Source organism: Colobus angolensis, unplaced genomic scaffold (genome assembly GCF_000951035.1).
Source record: "Colobus angolensis palliatus isolate OR3802 unplaced genomic scaffold, Cang.pa_1.0 Scaffold498, whole genome shotgun sequence".
NCBI lineage: Eukaryota > Metazoa > Chordata > Mammalia > Primates > Cercopithecidae > Colobus > Colobus angolensis.
The window spans coordinates 1,081,368-1,097,347 of NW_012118465.1; positions in this window are offsets into that span (position 1 = coordinate 1,081,368).

Here is a 15,980-nt window from a genome sequence, read left to right on the forward strand (position 1 = left end):
ATGACTTCTAATCCTTTGGGTATATACCCAGTAATTATTATTCTATTCAGGGATGAATTACTGCCCCAAATTCAGAACTTGTTATTATTTTATTCAGAGATTCAACTTCTTCCTGGTTCAGTCTTGGAAGGGTGTATGTGTCCAGGAATTTATCCATTTCTTCTAGATTTTCTAGTTTATTGGCATAGAGGTGTTTACAGTATTCTCTGATGGTTGTGTGTATTTCTGGATATTTCTTTATTTTTTTTTATTGTGTCTATTTGATTCTTCTCTCTTTTCTTCTTTATAAGTCTAGCTAGCAGTCTATTTATTTTTTCAAAAAAACAGCTCCTGGATTTATTGATTTTAATGGTTTTTCATGTCTCTTATCTCCTTCAGTTCTGCTCTGATCTTGGTTGTTTATCTTCTGCCAGCTTTGGGATTTGTTTGCTCTTGGTTCTCTAGTTCTTTCAGTTGTGATGTTATTGTGTCGATTTGAGATATTTCTAGCTGTTTGATGTGGGCATTTAGTGCTACAAATTTCCCTCTTAACACTGCTTAGCTGTGACCCCGAGATTCTGGTACATTGTCTCTTTGTTCTCATTGGTTTCAAAGAACTTCTTGATATCTGCCTTAATTTCATTATTTACCCAGGAGTCATTCAGAAGAAGGTTGTTCAATTTCCATGTAGTTGGGTGATTTTGAGGGAGTTTCTTAATCTTGAGTTCTAATTTTATTGCACTGTGGTCTGAGAGACTGTTATGATTCATCCTAATTTTGCATTTGCTGAGGAATGATTTACTTCTGATTATGTGAAGTATTATTGATTTTAGAGTAAGTGACATGTCATGCTGAGAAGAATGTGTTACATATTCTGTTGTTTTGGGGTGGAGAGTTCTGTAGATATTTATTAGGTCCACTTGAACCAGAGCTGATTTCATGTCTGGAATATCTTTGTTAATTTTCCATCTCAATGACCTATCTAATATTGACAGTGGGGTGTTAAAATCTCCCACTACTGTTGTGTTGGAGTCTAAGTCTCTTTGTAGGTCTCTAAGAACTTGCTTTATGAATTTGGGTGCTCCTTTACTGGGTGCACATTTTTTGGATAGTTAGTTCTTCTTAAATTGAACCTTTTGCCATTGTGTAATGCCCTTCTTTGTCTTTCTTGATCTTTGTTGGTTTAAAGTCTGTTTTGTCAGAAACTAGGATCACAATCCCTGGTTTTTTTTTCTGCTTTCCATTTGCTTAGTAAATTTTCCTCTATCCCTTTATTTTTGAGCCTATGTGTGTCTTTGCATGTGAGATGGGTCTCTTGAATACAGCACACCTATGGGTCTTGATTCTTTATCCAGAGTCCCATTCTGTGTCTTTTAATTGGGGGCATTTAGTGCATTTACATTTAAGGTTAATTTTATTACGTGTGATTTTGATTCTGTCATCATGATGCTAACTAGTTATTTTGGAGGCTTGTGATGTAGTTGCTTTATACTGTCATGGGTCTTTGTATTTTAGTGTGTTTCTGTAGTGGCTGGTAATGGTTTTTCCTTTCTATATTTAGTGCTTCCTTTAGGAGCTCTTTCAAGGCAGGCCTGGTGGTGAATTCCCTTAGCATTTTCTTGTCTGAAAAGGATTTTATTTCTCCTTTGCTTATGAAGTTTAGTTTAACCAGATATGAAATTCTGGGTTGGAAATTCTTTTTTTTTTTTGAGACGGAGTCTGGCTCTGTCGCCCAGGCTGGAGTGCAGTGGCTTGATCTCAGCTCACTGCAAGCTCCGCCTTCCGGGTTTACGCCATTCTCCTGCCTCAGCCTTCGGAGTAGCTGGGACTACAGGCGCCTGCCACCTCGCCCGGCTAGTTTTTGGTATTTTTTAGTAGTGACGGGGTTTCACCGTGTTAGCCAGGATGGTCTCGATCTCCTGACCTCGTGATCCGCCCGTCTCGGCCTCCCAAAGTGCTGGGATTACAGGCTTGAGCCACCACACCCGGCGGAAATTCTTTCTTTCAGAATGTTGAATATTGGTCCCCAATCTCTTCTGGCTTATAGGGTGTTTCTGCTGAGGGGTGTGCTGCTAAGTCTGATGGGCTTTCCTTTGTAGGTGACCTGGACTTTCTCTCTGGCTGCCCCTAACACTTTTTTCTTCATTTCAACCTCAGAGAATCTGATGATTATGTGTCTTGAGGTTGATCTTCTCATGGAGTACTTCCTGGGGTTCTCTGAATTTCCTGAATTTGAATGTTGGCCTATTTCACCAGATTGGGGAAGTTCTCCTGCAGAATATCCTAAAATATGTTTTCCAACTTGGTTCCATTCTCCCTGTCTCCTTCAGGTACCCCAATCAGTCATATGTTCGGCCTTTACTTTATCCCATCATTCTCAGAAGTTTTGTTCAATCCTTTTCATTCTCTTTTCTCTAATCTTGTCTGTCTGTCTTATTTAAGCAAGATAGTCTTCAGGCTCTGAAATTCATCCCTCCACTTGGTCTATTCTGCTATTTATACTTATGGTTGCATTGTGAAGTTCTCATGTTGTGTTTCTCAGCTCCATTAAGTCATTTATGTCCCTCTCTAAACTGGTTATTCTGGTTAACAGCTCTTGTAATGTTTTATCATGAATCTTAGTTTCTTTGCATTGGGTTAGATCATGCTCTTTCAGCTCAGTGACTTTCATTACTACCCACCTTCTGAAGCCTACTTCTGTCAGTTCATCCATCTCAGCCTCAGTCCACTATGTGCCCCACCTGGAGAGGTGTTGCAATCATTAGGAGAAGAAAAGAAAGACACCCTGGCTTTTTGAGTTTTCAATGTTTTTTTCATTGATTCTTTCTCATCTTCATGAGTTTATCTAACTTTGATCTCTGAGGTTGCTGATCTTTGGATGGGGTTTTTGTGGGAACTTTTTTGTTGATGCTGTTGTTTTTATTGCTTTCTATTTGTTTTTCATTTAACAGTCAGATTCCTCTTCCATAGGGCTGCTATGGTTTTCTAGGGGTCCACTCCAGACCCTATTTTCCTGGGTCCCTCCTGCACTTGGAGGTGTCACCAGCAGAGGTTGCAGAGCAGTAAAGATGGCTGCCCGCTCATTCCTCTAGGAGCTCCATCCCTGAGTCTGAGTGGCACCAACCTGATACCAGTGGGAACACTCCTGTAAGAGGTATCTGGTGAACCCTGTTTGGGGATTTCACCCAGTCAGGAGGCACAGGATCAGGGACCCACTTAATGAAGCAATCTGGCTGCCCCTTGGCAAAGGGGGTGCACTGTGCTGGGTGGAATGCCACTCATCTGAACTGTCCAGATTCCTCAGAGCCAGCAGGGGGAAAGACTAAGTCTGCTGATACACTGAGATCACAGCCACCCCTCCCCTGAGGGGCTCTGTCCCAGGGAGATCAGAGTTCAGTCTGTAAACCTCTGGCCGAAGTTGCTGAAATTCCCATGGGGCGGCCCTGCCTGGTGAGGAGAGATGGGTTCAGGTTCATCCTAAAGAGGTAGTCTGGCCATGATGTGCCACAGCCACTGTGCTGCACTGTGGGGAATTCCTCCTGGGTTCAAATTGCCCAGTCTCCCAGGCACCAGCAGGGGAAAATGGCAGACTGGACCTGCAGCGGTGGCCACCGCCCCTCCCTGCAGGAACTCGGTAGCCTCAGGCAGTCTCCAGCCCAGTGGCTGCAGAGAAATCTGCATAGATCTGTGCTTGGGTCCCAAGGCCCTGGTAGTGTGGGCTCATGAGAAGATCTCCTGATCCGCGGGTTGCACAAATCCGTGGAAAAACTGGTTTCCCAGGCAGGGTAGCACAATCTCTTTACCACCTCCCTTGGCTGGGGGTGGGGGCTCCCCTTGACCATGCAGCTCCCAGGTGGACCATTGCTCAACCCCGCTTATCCTCACTTTCTGTGGGTCACGCCAATGGCCTAGTCAGTTTCAATGAGAGAACCTGGCTACCTCAGTTGCCAGTGCAGGATTCACTCACCATTTTCGTTCTTCTCAGTGGGCGCCTTTGACCACAGCTGTTTCTAGTCAGCCATCTTGGCCCCTTCCCCACCAGATGGTTTTAACAAGAAGCCAGAGTTGAGAAAGTGGTATTCATAGTAATGAGGAAAGAGAGAGACCCTCTCATATTGTTTTGCATTGTTTTATATTCAGTACCTCTTTTAAGAAAAAAACAAGGAAGTAAAACCAAAGACAGGCAGCCTGATGCCAGGCCCAGAACCAGGCCTGGGTCTGCCTGGTCTAAACCCAGTAGTTAAAAATCAACTCATGACTTAGAAACCGATGTTCCTGACATTGTATAGAAGAACACTGTGAAACTCGCTGCCCTGTTCTCTTTCTCTCTGACTACCAGTGCATGAAACCCCTGTCACATATCCCCTAGATTGCTTAATCAATCACAAGCCTTTCCCATGAAATCTTTAGTGTTGTGAGCCCTTAAAAGGGACAGAAATTGTGCACTCAGGGAGCTCAGATTTTAAGGCAGTAGCTTGCCAATGCTCGTAGCTGAATAAAGCCCTTCCTTCTACAACTCGGTGTCTGAGAGGTTTTGTCTGCGGCTTGTCCTGCTACAGTAATGCTTCCTGACTCTTTCCTTTTGGGAAAGAGAGGACATAACATCTGTGGTCACAGAAGAGGAAGAAAAAGTCAGAGAGGAGAGAGGAGCCTGTTCCTTAGGTCCTTTCACCTCAACTTAGAAGACATGGAGACACAGCTTCACACTTCAGCTAACAAGGATTCTGCTTGGTAGATCCAGGGAAAAAAAGCCACCAGTGAGGACCACAAACCCATCACAAATATAAGAGGAAGTCCACACAGAGATGTTGTTTTGAAATGGAACTACTGGTTTCAGTACAAACTAAAATACTATGTTGCTACCGGTTAACCTTATAAAACTATAAACCACAACAAAGATTTTTTTTTAACAAATGAGTGTTCAACCATTTCCTTATTCAAGTGCACATTTTACACTGGCATCCTGCCCACCTGTCTACCAGTGTGACCACTGGATTATTCCTCTGAACAAAGGCCAAGGCCAGAATGCCAGAGCTGTAGGATCAACATGTGGACAGGCTAGGTAGACTCCTAGTGATAAAACGCTCCAAAAATGAAAGCAAAGGGTTTACATCTGGGTCACAGGTTTGGTTCTCCTTTGGCATATTAGGCTAAAAACGCAGGGAAGCAGGCTTGGTTTCTAGAGAGAATAGGCAGAGATGAAGAGAGAGATGGTGGCGGCACCAGCCAGAAGGGCAGGAGAGGAAGTGGAAATCTGGAGAATCAAGATGTTGAGGACTTGGCAAGATGTGCATGGACAAAAGAGGCAGCTGAGGACAATGAGAATCAGGAAGATAAAGGAGAGAGTCAAACCAATAAGCAAGCAAAAGAAGTCAGGAGGAAACATTTAGCCAGAACAAGCAAATAAAGTACTGCTGAACAGCCATCAGGAAAACACCCTGGTAAGCAGTTGTGGTGGAGGAGGGACAGGAGGTTGGGGGGAGTAACAGGGGAGTCCTGTTAAGACTTGGTGCCTTCTGTACTCCCATATTCCTCTGTGCATGCAACTATGGAAAAAGCAGAAAATAGTCACAACTCAAAAGAAGAAGGAAGTCTAGAGGAAGTGAGCAGAACAAGATTTGGGATTCCAGCTTCCCAAATTGAGAAAGGAAACCGCTGCTCTAAGGCCAATGCTGGAGTAAGAGAAGAATCCTCAGACCACATAGAAAACATCAGGGAGGAGGTAGATGGGCACTAAAGAATGAGGTCAAGGATCCTAAGCAGGACCCAAGATTAATACAATAAACAACAGACCCACCTCACAGATAATGGCTTCACTCATTCTGCCTCTTTTGCATCTCAGTCATCTGTCTAAAGGGAGTGTCTCACATGGTGCCACTGACAAGAACAAGGGATTCAGGGGGAGAAGGAGAAACACACAGAACAGCTATAATACATAGATAAGAGGGAGAAACAAGGTTAAAAAGGAAAAGGAATCATCTGACTTTTTAAGTTTCATTTTGTTTCTAATTGACATATAATTGTACATATTTATGGGCTACAGTGTGACATTTCAATATATGAATATATCATCTAATGATCAAATAAAAGTAGTTAGGATATCCATCACCTCAAACACTTGTCATTTGTGGTGAGAACATTCAAAATCCTCTCTTCTAGACATTTTGAAATACACAATACATTGCTGTCCACTATAATCACCCTACTGTGCAACAAAACACCAGAACTTCTCCTATCTAACTGCAACCTTGTTCTCGTTGACAAATCGCTCCCCAAGTTCCCCTACCTCACCTTCTCACCAGTTTCTGGTAACCACTATCACACTCTCTATTTCTATGAGATGAACTGTTTTAGATTCCACATTTGAGTGAGATCATGCAGTATTTGTCCTTCTGTGCCTGACTTATTTCACTTCACATAACATCCTCTAGTTAATCCATGTTGTCACAAATGACAAGATTTTATTATTTTTATAGCTCCATAGTATTCCATTGTGTATATATAACACATTTTTAAATCTATTCATCCATTAAAGGACACTTATGTTGATTCCATATCTTGGCTATTGTGAATAGTGCGGCAATAAACATGGGAGTGCAGCTATCTCTTTAACATATTGATTTCATTTCCTTTGGCTACATACCCAGCAGTGGTATTGCTGGATCATATGGTAGCTCTATTTTTTATTTTTTGAAGAACCCCCGTATTGTTTTTCACGATGGCTGTACTAATTTACATTCTCACTAAAGGTGTGGAGAAAGGGGAACTACTCTGGCTCTTAGTAGCACTGCGATGCCCATCCCCACCCCAGTCTCCTCACCTCCTGCTCTTCCCCTATGCTGGAGTTTCCCCAATCTGCCTGAGCCTGGGTTCACCTTTCTCCACATCCCCACCAGCATTTGTTATTTTTTGTCTTTTTGGTAATGCAGAGAAATCGAAAGGGTGAAGTGAAAACAAAAAGAAAATGGCATTCACACAGTCAATCTTTATTTGTCTACTGCAGTAAAACTTGATGAACCTGCTTTATAGAGTAGAAGACGGCTGGGTTCTAGTATGGACTCTCCAATGTTGAATATGTAGTCTTCAGCTGGTGCCTTAGCATCTCCAGTCCTAGTTTTCTCATTTCTGTGCAATATGTGGTAGCCTGAATGTAATCAGGGGTCCTTCCCAATGCTACCACCCTGTGGGTCTACAGAATTACAACTACTTACTTCAAACACTTACCACCCCTCTTCTATTGTACCAATGAGTTCATTCTATTCCCATTTTCTAATTTGCCCACATTCAACCAAGGATACAGCCAATAAGTCATTCATGCACTGAGGATTATAGTTAGTAATATTTTTATTGTATACTATAAATTTACTAAGAGAACAGATTTTAGGTACTGTTTCCACAATAATTTTTTAAAAGGTTCCTATGTGAGATGATTGATATGTTCATTTATTTGACTGTAGTAACCACTTCACTATGTATATCAAAATATTATGTTGTATACCTTAAATACATATGACAAAAAAGAGAGAGGGGAAAAAAGTAACTCATGCAGGGAGATTCATTTCAAAGTTCACTTGAAATTCCTTAGTCAAAGTTTAGGATACAACACAAGGTTATCTAATCTGGAACAGAATGAGGCAAAGCAGTATTTCCATGGAAGCTAAAGACTTTTTGGTTTTTACCCTCATCTTTCTAAGAAAGGAACTATGGGAGAAGCTGAAGGCAACTGTGGCAGCATAAGCAGAAGAGAAAGAGAAGCTCACTATTTATCATTTCAATGATAAATTCATGTGTTGTGTCTTCAACACATGACCTTTTCACAAACCCTGGTGTAATGCAGCATGTTCCAGATGCGCCTGGTTGGTTTCAAATTCCCACCCATTTGCCTCCCTCCAGACAGACTGAATCTGACTCTCAGGGAAGCCACCTGGGTATGCCCCTAAGCACTGAGAGGATACCCATGCTCAGGCAGACTGGGAAAACACAAGCATGGGGAAAGGGCACGAGATGAGGAGAGTAAGGATGGGCAACGCAGTGCGGCCAAGAGCCTGAGGATGCTGGCAGGTTACCTTGTCTCTCCACCTAGGTTTCTCATCCACAAATGAGCTCCTTGGCCATGCTTTCTGCCAAAAGGCTGTGAACTCTAAGAAAGCAGGAACTGTGTCTGCCTTTTCACTGCATTATCGTCCTCTGCATTTGGCAAGTTTTCAGCAAGCACCTGTCAGATGGATGGATGGATGAATGGATGAATGGATGGACGGATGCAGGGATGCATGATGAATTCACCGGTGAGTTAATGAGAAAGCACATCAGATGTCTGTATGCATAAAAACTGAGACATCTCATGGATGAGTATAATCTGGTCACTGTGCCTCTGGCAGAGGAGCAGCAGAGCCATCTACAGATGGTGTGGTGTCTGACATTCAGAAGTATGTCCCACTAAACCCCAGCTTGACTCACCCAAAAGCCCTGTGGAAGGCAGCGCTCTGACCATGGGGTAGGTAGAAGCCAAAGTCAGCAAAATGCAAGTCACTCAAATAGTCCCATTAGAACACAGAAACAAGTGAGACTTGTCATAATTTAGACTGGTACACTTAGGACCTGGCTATATCTTGATTCAAGAAAAAATAATGATGACATAAAAGAAATATCACGAATAACACAAGATATGCTAGCAAATATTATTTTAGGATCTTTGCTTGAGGCAAAATATATAGGAACTCTCAGAATCAGTAGTTCCTGGCACTTTCCATCCATGGTACACCAAGAAAGAGCCAGAGAAAACAACTCACCTTCTACTTCTCCTCAGAGAGAAAGAGAGCTAAATCCAGGGCAAAGAATTGCCCTGTTTTCCAGACAGGCTCAGCAGACAGTTCCACAGACAGGAATACAAAAGGACAAGAATCCAGGGAGGTCTTGTGGGTCTGTGGTCAGGCTGAGGCTCTCAGAAGCAGCAGGACATGGTGCTGAACCGGCCTTCCAGGCTCCAGGGCAGTTGTCTTTACCCACTAGGTGGCATCTTTGGCTAGATTATCCACCTCGTAGTTCTTCTACACCATCTAGAAGTAGGTGGGTGATTTACCTTATCACTGGGTTGTTGGAGGCATTAAATAAGTTAATGTGTATAAAGTGCCTGGCACAGAATATGGGCTTAATTGGTATAGTTGTTGTCAGATATTTTTCTTTTTGAAACAGAGTACAGGGGTGCAATCTTGGCTCACTGCAACCTCCACCACCCAGGTTGAGTCAGAGTGTGATTCTCCTGAGTAGCTGGGATTATAGGCACACACCACCATGCCCGGCTAATTTTTTTGTTTGTTTGTTTTGGTTTGGTTTGGTTTGGTTTTTTGAGATGGCGTCTCACTCTGTTGCTCAGGCTGGAGTGCAGTGGCATAACCTCGGCTCACTGCAACCTCCGCCTTCTGGGTTCAAGTGATTCTTCTGTCTCAGCCTCCCAAGTAGCTGGGATTACAGGCATGCCCCACCATGCCTGGTTAATTTTTGTACTTTTAGTACAGACAAGGCTTCACTATATTAGTCAGACTGGTCTGGAACTCGTGACCTCAAGTGATCCACCCACCTCAGCCTCCCAAAGTGCTGGGATTACAGGAATGAGCCACAGCGCCTGGCCTAATTTTTGTATTGTTAGTAGAGACAGGGTTTCACCCTGTTGGCCAAGCTGGTCTCGAATTCCTGACCTCAAATGATCCACCCACCTTGGCCTTCCAAAGTGCTGGCATTACGGGTGTGAGTCACTGTGCCCAGTGTCAGATATTTTATTCATGAGAGACATTCTTACATGCTGGAAACACTGTAGGTTTAAAGCTGACATTCCTTGGTTTGAAATAAAACTGACATTAGAAGGCTATTTTGTATTTGGAAAATTGTTTAACCATTATTTTAAATAACACTTATATTTAAAATTTGAAATATATGCTTAATACATAGGGTTTAAATTTGGAATAATGTAAAAGAAAATAACTCAGGCACCCATTACGCATGACAGGAGATCCAATATTCTCCTCAATGTATTAGGTTTGTCTGTAATTAATAGAAAATCCAGTGGTTATACCAAGATAAAAGTTTGATAGAAGTTTATTAATCTCTAATATTAAATCCAGATATAGTTGCCCAGGGTTGGTCTAAACAGCCCCTTATGAAGATGTTTCAAAACCGACAATTTATTCCTGTCTGCAACAATAAAATACCAAGGAAAAGAAAACGAGGATGCTCAACAGGCAAACCTCTCTGAGACTTCCAAGGACTCCATTGTAGAAAATAAGAAGTGGAGATGGAGAGAGTTGCTATTCTGCTGGAGGTGGCTCTTCACCTCCTGCTCTCAAGAGTCTTGCAGCCAATTCAATCCCCAATCCCCTTTGCCTGCCTGCCACTTGACCTACATAGTTTGGACCACATGCCTTGCCGCTCTTAAGCCAAAGAGAGAACAACCTCCCTGCACTGCCAGGGAACCACAAATGCCAAGACTATTATAGTAGACCCTTGCTGAAGATTGGGACACATCTAAGGTACTTGCATCAAATAAGAAGAAATAAAATCTAACACAGACCTCATTATTCTTCAACTCATCCATCAATAATTGCTGGGAAATCTCCTTACCCAGTCCTCTTCCCCTTGGTTCCCTGGCTTGCTGCTGTTTCTCTCACTCTGCTAAGACCCTCTCTCCAGTCTTTCTTTCCCAAGTTCATGGCCCCAGTCTTCTCCCTTTCTTGTCAGAGTATTTTGAGGTAAGGTAAAACGTCTATGGCTAATTATATACAACAGAAACAAGGCCAAAGGCTGGCAAATATAAAGGAGAGGGTTCCAGAGAAGGTGGCTTTCACTCAGAGAAATTAAAGATTATTGAAAATATGATCTCTTAAGATAAACAGACCCATGTGGGAATATCTTTCTGCAAAGAGAGAACCCACAACAAATCTCAGGGGTTACACCCAGCTGCCCTGCTTAGACAGGATGCAAGCTACAGACTTTCTCAATTTACCCTGGCAAAAGAGGCGCTCATGGGAGGAGACAGGACAAGGGCAGCTGAACTGGAAGTGGTAGCCTGGGCTGATGAAACTTTGTTTCTATGCGGTCTGCCTGGCTCTCTTTCACTGCTGCTTCCAGCCAAGTAGGGATTCCATTTTCCTCTTGCTCCTCCCCAGCTATTCCTTCTACTTTTTCCTATTTTTTTACTCCTCAACACTTTCCTTAGATGGGCCATCTTCACTACAAATTGACAAGCTCTTTCTGTATTTTTGCTCCAGTGCCCAAGAGGGAGAATGTGAGTCCCACTTCCCTGAGATCATCCACTCCCATCCCATCTTATCAAGGGTAGGGTATGGCAGGTGTGGCAGAGGGATGGAGGAGAGGAGACACCAGAGGGGGAAAAAAAAAAAAAAAAAAACCCAAATCCTCTTCACCCAGGTCAACAACAGAAGAAATACAGAGGAGAAAGCACCAGGAGGGTGTAGCAGGCATACCTCGAGATGAAGAGGGGTTTGGGCAAAGCTGGATGTGCAAACAACTCAACCCCACCATCACGTGAAGGAGGCCACTGTGTGAGCACAGGGCCTGGAAGAGCCTTGTCCCCATTCAATATGTAACTGAATGAATGAATCAATTAATTAACAATCGTGGAAACTGCCTATCTTGAGGAGATGGAGTAGCACTCTACAGTGGGTGTAATGAGTTACTGCCACATCAGAGAAATTGGTTGCTCCTGTTGATATGGTTTGGCTGTGTCCCCACCCAAATCTCATCTTGTAGTTTCCATAATCCCCACAGGTTGTGGGAGGGATCCAGTGGGAGGTAATGGAATCATGGGAAGTTACCTCCATGCTGTTCTCATGAGAGTGAGTTCTCATGGGATCTGATGGTTTTCTAAGGGGCTTTTCCCCTTTTGCTCAGCACTTTCTTTTGTTGCCACCATGTAAAGAAGGACATGTTTGCTTCCCCTTCCACCATGATTGTAAAATTGCTGAGGCCTCCCCAGTCATGCGGAACTGTGAGTCAATTAAACCTCTTTTCTTTATAAATTACCCAGTCTCAAGTATGCCCTTATAGCAGCGTGAGAACAGACTAATACACCTGTCAATGCCAAAATGATATATTTTGGTGAATTTAAAATTAGCAAAGCCAGCCTGCCCAACCGCAAACACCTCCATCTCAGGCAAATGGTACTGCTTTAAACAAGTATCAGCAGGACATGAAAAGGTGGGTCTGAAAAGTCATCACCCACGTAACTTCCTCAGATTCTTACCTTTTTTAACATTAAATATTGAAGCTTGCTCTCCCTATCTAATTTTGTATAGCTCTAGGAAGGTTAAAGTGTGTGGATAGGCTGATGCTATAGGTTGCTTCCAGGGGGAAAAATCTGCCAAGAGATACTGACCCCTGACTGTAGTCACAGACTATTGTCACTTCATGGTAAGTCAATAAAATGATAGCCTTCCTGTTTGAAGGATGCCCAAATTCTTTGCAAAATCTAATTACAAGTCTGAGTAAGCAGTAAAATTTGTTCTTGCTATTTATAGAATTGTAAATTTTGACTCAGAAATGGACACTACAAGCTGTTCTCAGAATATCCAAAGGATCAGTTTGGCACCAACAGGTCCCAAGTAAGTCGGGTTTTCTTCATCCCTCCCTGTGTCCCACTGGAGACTGAGCACATCCAGGGAGCAAGCAGCAGACCAGTCAGCAAAATGTAAAATGTAGAACCTGTCTTAACCTGGAAGGTGGGGCTCTCTTATCCACATTTGGCTCCTCACCTCTGAGCTAACTTCTGATTAAAGCTGATCTAAGGAAAGGACTGTGGTCTTCTGTGTGTTGGGAGTTCCCTGGTCATGGCAGCCTACCCACACACTGATCTATACAAAGTCAGATGGGGGGCTTTGAAGATCTATACAAAGTAAGATGCGGGGGCTTTGAGATCAATCGGAGGCTTCTATGGCAATGGATGCTGTGAGACAGGTCAAAAACAGCTTAAGGACACTAGCCTAAGATAATACTTTTAATAATGAGTACTAAAAATATTAATAGTATTAATAATGAGTATTAAAAGTATTAATACTTTTAATAATGAGTATTAAAAGTATTAATACTTTTAATAATGAGTATTAAAAGTATTAATACTTTTAATAATGAGTATTACAGATTCACAGCTGACTCTGTAGACCTAGTGCCACATACTGGAGAGGAAAGGAGGAATCAGACACAGCCCCTACCCTTGAGATACTTCCGTGGGAAGACACAGAATGAACTACGAGTCTTGTTCTTGCTTTTATTTTCTCTCTGACCACTGGGCATTGAAATGGTCGGGCAACACGCAGAATTCTAATTTTATGTAACCCAGTGTAAGTACCGAAAGCTTTTGGCACCAAGTCCTGTGTTACTAAGGATTGTCTCAAAACAGAACTTTGGAATAACAACACACATTCTCACATGTAACCGTTTTGTTTTGAAAACATCAGGAGTGGGGAGCATGTGGCAATTTCCTGGTCTCTCCTTGCAGAGAAATGAATATGAGTCCTCTCACCATGTTTTGGGTCTGTTTCTTAATGCACAATTTCATGATTTTGATCAATAAGCATCTGCCTTAGGAGCTGAGGAGAGTATAAAGGTGAGAAGCTTCTGGATTCTGCCCTTCAGGAGCTCAAACTCTGGACCCAGAAACAGCAAACTAATACTGCTTGGAGTAACATCATGGCTGCGGGAGCTGGGCTAAACTCCACCCAGGGAAAATACCTTGGTCTCAAAGACATAATTCCACCAAGCTCTCCACTTAGAGCAGAGGTTTCCAACTAGTGGCTTTTAGGTTGAATACGGCTTGCAGATGTGTTGTTTTTTAAAAATTTTGAATTAGTTGTCAACATGTAAAAGTCAGGAGATGTTCCATAAACTCCCAATTTCTGGCACCAATAGCCCCCAGAGCTCCATGGTCTCCTGCTGTAAATGGGGCTGGCACTCTCCAGATGCCAACAAGTTCACTCCACCTGCTTACTGCCCTGCCCCTGCAGGCACTGGGGTTGCGACTCTAACAGACTATGTGGCTCAGAGTTCATGATTGAAATGCATAAATCCTATCTAGAAGGACACAGACCTTAACAGGACCCATGCAGGAAAGGGGATCCAAAGCTTTGGAGGCAGGGAATTGTGCCAGTCAATGGAGGCAGATTCCTGAATAATAATCTTCAGATTAATAAAACCACCCATTTCCATGTACTTTTATTTTATTTCAGATTTTTGTTTCCCTTTAATAAAGTTAGTTTTGGAAAACTTTCTCAAGTTAAGTTAGAGAAAGGCAAATTTGGTATGATGATAGCCATTAAGGAGAAAATGCAGAGACTAAGGGAGTGATCAAACTTTGTCAGGAGAAAGTGCTGAAGTGCAGCTGCTCTGCTGACCCGTCCATCCTCACACACACACACCACAGGCTCTTCTTAGAGGTGTTTTCCTTTTTTTTTTTTTTTTTTTTTTCAGACGGAGTCTTGCTCCATCATCAGGCTGGAGTGCAGTGGTGCAATCTCAGCTCACTGCAACCTCCGCCTCTCAGGTTCAAGTGATTCTCCTGCCTCAGCCTCCCCAGTAGCTGGGACTACAGGTGCACACCACCACGCCCAGCTAAGTTTTGTATTTTTTAGTAGAGGTGCGGTTTCACCATGTTGGCCAGATGGTCTCCATCTCTTGACCTCGTGATCCGCCCACCTTGGCCTCCCAAAGTGCTGGGATTACAGGCGTGAACCACTGCGCACGGCCTGAGGTGTTTTCTTAAACATACATAGGAGAGTTGTCCAGTTACAATAATGGATTTGAATTTATCATCTTTAAGAGCACAACTTTGTAAGCTGTTGGCTTACAAAGTTAGGATCTGTGGCCACAGAATAAATAGTGGAGAATTAAGAGATCCCAACCAAATAAAATCCTTTTAAGTCAACATTATGAAGTACTAGCAATAAGTATAGACTAAACTAGGTATCTGAGAAATAGAGCTATTTCATCCATTTATCTTTCTAAAGAGAAATAAATACCTTTCTCATGCTTTTTATATTATTAAATCTCTAAACTCAACATTAACAATCAACATCTTTTTAAATTTCTTCTTTTCTTGCAATATTTTATTGAGCTAAAATTTATATAACAGAAAGTTTACAATTGTAACCATTTTAAAGTATATAATTCCATTGTTTTAGCATATTTGCAATGTTGTACAGCCATCAATCACCACTATAGTTTTCTAGAATACTTACACTACCCCAGAAAGAAACCCCATACCATGTAGCGGTCACTCCTGATTCCCCTATTCTTTCACATGTGTACATTCAGTTGTCCCAGCATCATTTGTTTAAAAGACTCCCCATTATATGGTCTTGTCAAACATCAGTTAACTGTAGTTATATGGGTTTATATCTGGATGCTAAATTCTATTCTATTGATCTATGTGTTTATCCTTATGTCAGCACCACACTGTCTTGACTACTGTAGCCTCAAACTAAGTTTTAAATCAGGAAATGTGAGTCCTCCAACTTCATTCTTCTTTTCAAGATTGTTTTAGCTATTGTAGTTCCCTTGTATTCCCATATGAACTTTACAATCAAGTCGCCAATTTCTGGAAAAAAAATATAGTTGCAATTTTGACAGGGATTGTATTGAATCTGTAGATCAACTTGTGAAGTAGTGGAATCTTAACAATGTTAAGTGATCCAATCCACAAACATAAGATGTTATTCCACATTTAGGCCTTTAATTTATTTCAACAATGTTTTATGGTTTCATTTCTTAATATTTACTCTTTTCAATGCTTTAATAAATGGAATTATTTTCTCAATTGCATTTTTGGATTGTTCATTATTAAAGAAATATAATGAATTTTTGTATATTGATCATGTAATCTGCAACTTTGCTAAATTCATTTATTAGCTCTAATAGTTTTGAAGGGATAGGGTTTTCTGTATACAGTCATGCCTTGCTTAATGATGGGGAAATGTCTGAGAAATGTGTCATTAGAC